Genomic DNA, 6,950 nt, shown 5'->3' on the forward strand with positions numbered 1-6,950 from the left:
GGAGATGCTTGATAAACAATAAAGCATCAGATTGAGATGCTTGAAAACCCAATTTCAACAATTAAGAACTCAGCCTTTGAAACCAAGCCCTTAGGGCTTGTTTTAACCCATATAGGGATTTTTGAAGTAGGCATACATGACTTGTAAATGTAGGATCAATGAACCCTTGAGGTTGAGCCATGTAATCTATCTCATCAAGAGTGCCGGGTGAGAAGGCATTGTTGACATCTAACTGTCGAATAGGCCAATTGTGCGTCAATGAGATAGAGAGAGAAGACTGTCTATATAGTAGTGGGTTTGACAACCAGACTAAATGTCTCACCATAATCAAGTCCTTGTTGAGTGAATCCTTTAGTAACAAGTCGTGCCTTGTACCTTTCAATGGAACCATTGGCATGTCGCTTGACTTTGTAAATTCATTTGTAGCCCATAATATTATGTTTTGGCGAAGGAGGATAGAGTACCCAAGTTCCATTTCATATCAATGCATGGTATTCCTCATTCATTGCATTTCACCATTGAGGATGTTTAAAGGCTTGCGTAAAGCACGTAGGCTCATGAACATCTGTACTAACATTGCTGAGAGGTGCAAACGGAATAGGGTGACTGATGCCAAAAAATTATAGAGGATTAGGAGGTAACACAAGTGATTAATTCAAAAGAAAAAAAGAACTTGCCACCCAAAGGAAATCCACCTAAGGGATGAGATAACTCAAGAAGAACTACTTTTTCTCAAAGGCTAAAGGCTCAAATTATGAATAAACTCCAAGTATCACCTTTCATCCACTAGTGTAGGATTTATATAGATGAACATGGAACAACCTTCCAAGCATAGGCAATTTCCAAGAATGAAACTAAGACTAATTGAAAAAAACAAACATGGGAAAGACAAACAATTATCCAATAGGAAAGGACTTTGGGGATCTTGGGAACCTTGAGAAGCATTTTTCACATCTTGAAGAGTCTAGAAATATAATAGTTGAAGTGCCTAAAAAGTTCTAGAGCTGAATGTGAATGAAATTTTGACTAAAAAGATGAATTTCGGACTTCTAAGAGTCTGCAGTCAGCCCATACACACTTTATCAAAACGACCATAACGTCTTCTAGAAAATAGCAAATGATGCACCGTTTTTTTCTTTTTTAGAAAATAGAGAGCTAGATCTTTACATCCATATATGGCATGACTTCTAGTTCCTTCTAAGTTGGTTCAGGTGTCTCCGTGAATTTACCCCAAAATCCTGGATTATAACTTTTATTTTCAGTTTCTATCCTTTGGCTTGGGCTTGTGGACTTATTGGAATGGGTTGTTGACCCATTGAAAATGTTCTTGTATCATACGCTTCTGCTATGCATAAATTCGTCTCTGAGTTTTCTAAATTTTCTTCTTCATGATAGGAAGAAAGGTCCGCAACATTGAATGTTGTCGAGACAACATAATCACTAAGGAGTTCAATTTATAGGAATTTTCTCTAATCTTTTGTAACACCTTGAATGGACCGTCAGCCCTAGGTTTAAGCTTACCATGACATCCTCAAGGAAATCTTTCTTTCTGAAAATGGATCCATACCAAATCTCCTACTTTAAAGGCAGCAGGCTTCCGATGCTTATTTGCTCTTTCTTAATACTTCTCATTGTGTTTTATGATTTTCTCACGAACTTGCTTATACAGCCTTTTGATATAGTTAGCTTGTTCTTCGGTGTCCCCACTTAGATGTTGAGTGATAGGAAGCAGAGCTAAGTCCAATGGACTTATAGGATTCCTACCATAAACAACCTCAGAGGGACTTTTCCCAGTTGTTTCGCTTAAAGAACGATTGTAAACAAATTCAGCTAGAGTCAAAATAAGATCCCATTGACGTAAGTTGCTTCCAATTAAACTCCTTAAAAGATTTCCCAAGCTTCTATTAACAACTTCAATTTGTCCATCAGTTTGAGGATGATGAGAGGAACTAAATTGAAGTGTTGTGCCAAGCTTCCTCCAAAGAGTAAACCAAAAATGACTTATAAATTTGGAATCCTGATCAAACGTGATTGTCTTAGTGATACAATAAAGTCTCACAATCTCTTGAAAGTAAAGATTTGTTTCATGAGTAGCATCAAGAGTCTTGTTATATGGTACAAAATGTGCCATTTTAGAGAATCGATCAATGACCACCATGATAGAATCTTTATTCCTTTGGGTTCTAGGTAAACCAGCCACAAAATCTAGGCTCACATCTTTCCAAGGAGCCATTGGCACCAATAATGGAGTGTATAAGCCAGTATTTTAAGCATGACTTTTGGCAATGTGACAACTTTTACATCGCTCCACATGTCTTCTAATGTCTCTCTCCATTCGAGGCCAGTAGAAAATTTCTTTTACAAGAAAAAGAGTTTTATCTCTTCTAAAGTGTCTAGCTAGACCTCCACCATGGGCTTCATTGACAATGGCTTCCCTTAGAGAATATTTTAGAATGCATAAGCAATTGTTTTTTAAAAGAAATCCATCTTGCAACAAAAATTATTGAGTGGGTCCCTTAGAACATGCTTTCTAAATATTTCCAAAGTCGGGATATCATCATATAGTTCTTTGATCATGTCAAAGCCTAAGACAGTCACTTGCATTGTGGCAAGCGAGGAATGTCTTCTACTTAATGCATCTACCACTTGATTAAGAACTCCAGATTTATGCTTGATAAGAAAAGTAAAGGCTTGAATAAATTCTACCCACTTGGCATACCGGTTGTTAAGCTTGTGTTGAGTATTAATATACTTCAAGGCTTCATGATCTGAAAAGAGAACAAAGTCTTTGAATAATAAATAATGTTGTCAATGATCCAAAGCTCTAACAATAGCATAACACTCCTTATCATATGTGGAGTAGTTCTTGCAAGAATTATTTAATTTTTCACTAAAGAATGCAATAGGCTTTCCTTCTTGGCTAAGAACTGTACCAATTCCCACATTTGAAGCATCACAATCAACTTCAAAAACTTTATCAAAATTTGGGAGTGCAAGAATAGGAGCTTCAGTTACCTTCTTTTTAAGGAGTTTAAAGCTTTGTTGAGCTTCTTTGGTCCACTTGAAATTGCCTCCTTTTAAGCATTCAGTGATAGGAGAAATAATAATGCTGAAATTCTTGATGAAGCACCGATAAAATGAGGCTAAACCATGAATATAGATATTGGGATAGGCTAGTTTGTGATTGCCTCCACCATGCTAGGATCCATCTTGATACCATCACCGGAAAGCACATAGCCTAGAAATATAAGGCTATTGGTAAAGAAGTGACACTTCTTTAAGTTGGCGTACAACTTTTGCTCCCTAAGTACCTTGAAAACTTGATGGAGATGCTCAAAGTACTTCTCTTGTGTAGGGCTATAGATAAGATTATCATCAAAATAAATAACAACAAAGCAGCCAATAAATGGTTTAAATATGTGATTCATAAGGCGCATAAAGGTACTAAGAGCATAAGAAAGGCCGAAAGGCATAACCATCAACTCATAAAGGCCATCTCTTGTCTTAAAGGTGATTTTCTACTCGTCTTTAGATTTCATTCGAATTTGATGATATCCACTACAAAGGTCAATCTTTGAAAAGATATTAGCACCATGGAGCTGGTAAAAAAGATCATCAAGCCGGGGAATAGGGAATCAGTACTTAATGGTGATAGTGATTTTATTCACCGCTCTACTATCAATGCACATACGCCAAGATCCATCATTCTTTGGCACAAGAAGGGTAGGGACAACACATGGACTTTTGATTTCCCTAATCATTCCTCTAGTCATAAGGTCATCTACATGCCGTTGTAGCTCTTCATACTCCTTTGGACTCATTCTATAGGTTGTCTTATTTGGAATGACAACTCTTGAGACAAAATCTATTTAATGTTGAATATCCCTTATGGGTGGAAGGCCGAGTGAAAGTTCTTCTGGAGCAACATCCTTAAACTCTTGAAGAAGAGTTTGCACTTGAGAAGGGATGACATAGTTTGCTTCATTTTCTTCTAACACCACAAGAGCATAAGCTACCTTTGATTCTTCTATGGCCTTATCAACTTTAGATTTTGAGAGTAAATTATTTCCCTCCCCTTTTGAAGTTTAAGATTTCTTTCAATTTTGGATGGACCCAAAGTGATTTTAATTCCATCTTTCTTAAAAGTGTAAGTATTCTTAAGCCCATCATGCTTAGTTTTTTTATCAAATTGCCAAGGCCTCCCAATAAGTAAATGGCAAGCATCCATGGAAACAACATCACACCATACTTCATCATTATATTTTTTTCCCAATAGAAAATTGAACAAGGCATCTTTTATCTACTTTTACCTCATTTCCTTTGCGAAGCCATGAAAGCTTGTAAGGTTGAGGATGCTTCTCTATCTTGAGTTGTAATTTCTCCACCATTGTTGTAGCTACTACATTTTCACAGCTTCCTCCATCAATGATGACATTACACACTTTTCCATGAGAAGTGCATCTAGTGTGAAATATGTTATTACGTAGCCATGTCTCTACTTCAATAGGGGCTACATTCAAAATTCAACAAAGGATTTGAGACTTTCCTTGATCTCCATAGACGACTTCCTCTTTCTTTTCCAATCCTTCATTGGAAATAGATGAGTTCACTCATTCTTCTTCAAAATCTTCTTCAATGACAAGTACACATTCTGAAACAAATTCTGGTTCAAGTGTTTTAAAACTTTTATCTTCGTTGACTTCCTCATCCAGGTACTCATCGTACTTGGGAGGTTCTTGATAAAAACATCGAGGGAAACCACATCCATTTAAGGCTTCACTTCGAGCACGACCAAAGGGGTTAACAACCTCTTCATTAAAATAATCATGTTTCAAATCATGACGCAAATCATCATGTTCTAGAGATTCGAAGCATTGTAAATGCTCCTGCAATTGTTGCACTTGTCTTCTTAAGTCATCCATCTCCACATCTCTTAAGTCTTTTTTTCGAGCTATTGGTGATTCGACGTTTGGTTCACATCTTTGACGACTTGCTATTGAACCAATACTCTAATACCAACTTGACGCCAAAAAATTATAGAGGATTAGGAGGTAATACAAGTGATTAATNATCTTTTTAAATGAAGTTTTCTTCACTTAAAAAAAAAAAAACAAAAAAGCCTTCCGAAAATGAACACTTGCCACAAAAGAGATAGGCTTACTTTTAACACGTGCCTATGTTTCATTCGGCATTGTAAAAAAAAATTTCCTTTTATTCCATTGGCTGACTGCTCCTTTACACTGACCATACCACCATCTATCAGGTCTATTGAATCAAAATAGGGATACCAACGATACCTGAAGCATGCATCTTTTTATTTATTTATTTATTTGTTTTTTTTTTGGCTAAAAGGATCAGAAAGAATATAGATCGATGGATCACTATAAAACTTCATATAAATATTTTTCGATTAGGCCTGATATAAAAAAGGTGTGAAATTTTATTTCACAGAAGAAGCGATGGTCTGTTGGTAATGACAAAAATATTGTCAGAAAAATCACTTGATCTATTCTTGGAAACAGTAATCCATGTGTTTTGGCTTGCTTCCATCTTCCAACAAGTTAAATCTAATTTTGAGTTTGAAACTCTGGGTTATGATTTCATTAGTTGAAATGAATTATATACAAGAAGGGAGAGGGATCGATACTCTCCTCTGGTACAAGATGTTGACCTCTAACTGTTAACTGCAACTAATCAGATAACTAACTAATCAAGACAATGAATCTTGAGCTGACTCAACTAGTTTGTTACACTAGAATAACAGATAGCATTACTCTCTAACATTGATCCCCCCTCAAAGGCAGTGTCAGAGTAGTGACGGTGAGTTTGGAAGCAAGCTGTTTATGGAGGACTGATGAGAGAGGCTTTGTAAATACATCAGCCAGCTGATCGACAGTAGGCACATATTGAATAGATAGTTGTTTGCTGGTCACTAGTTCCTGAACAAAATGAAAATCAATTGTGACATGCTTGATATGAGTATGCAATACCGAATTTGCTGCAACATATGTAGCATTGAGATTGTCACACCAGATGACAAGTATGGCTGAAAGAGGTATAAAAAGTTTAGAGAGCAGGCCACAAAGCCGAAGAATTTCAGAAGTAGCATGAGAAAGGCCTATGTACTCTGCTTCAGTACTTGAGCGAGCAACTGTGGCTTATTTTTTTGAGCTCCAAGACACAAGATTAGGTCCAAGGTAGATACCATATCCACATGTGGAGCATCGGTCATCCACATTTCCTGCCCAGTCAGCATCAGAAAATGCTGCGAGGGTCGCACTATTGAAGGGGGCGAAGAAGATGACCATTAGTGATAGTGTTCTTCAAGTAACAAAGAACTCTTTTAACTGCTATCCAATGCTCAGTGGAAGGGCAATGCATAAATTGGCATAATTTGTTCACCGTAAAGGCAATGTCAGGTCAAGTTAGCGTGAGATATTGTAATGCACCAACCACACTCCGATACTCGGTACCATCAAGAAGAACTGTTCCCGAAGACTTAGAAAATGGAACCTTAGTGGCCATTGGTGGGGTGGTGGGCTTGGATCCCAACATATCTGTCTTTTGAAGGAGATCATGTATATACTTGCACTGAGAGAGATGTAAATTAGCACCAAGCTAATGAACTTCAATTCCAAGAAAATAGTGGAGGAGTCCTAGGTCTTTAAGGGCAAATTCACTATTCAGCAGCTGAATGAGAGATGTAATAGAGATTGAATTAGAGCCAGTAATCAGTATATCAACGACATATAAAATCAAAATCGTTTGCCCATGGAGATGTTTGATAAACAATGAAGCATCAGATTGAAATGCTTGAAAACCCAATTTCAGCAATTAAGAACTCAGCCTTTGAAACCAAGCCCTTAGGGCTTGTTTTAACCCATATAGGGATTTTTGAAGTAGGCATACATGACTTGTAAATGTAGGATCAATGAACCCTTGAGGTTGAG

Source organism: Macadamia integrifolia, unplaced genomic scaffold (assembly GCF_013358625.1).
Source record: "Macadamia integrifolia cultivar HAES 741 unplaced genomic scaffold, SCU_Mint_v3 scaffold_252A, whole genome shotgun sequence".
NCBI lineage: Eukaryota > Viridiplantae > Streptophyta > Magnoliopsida > Proteales > Proteaceae > Macadamia > Macadamia integrifolia.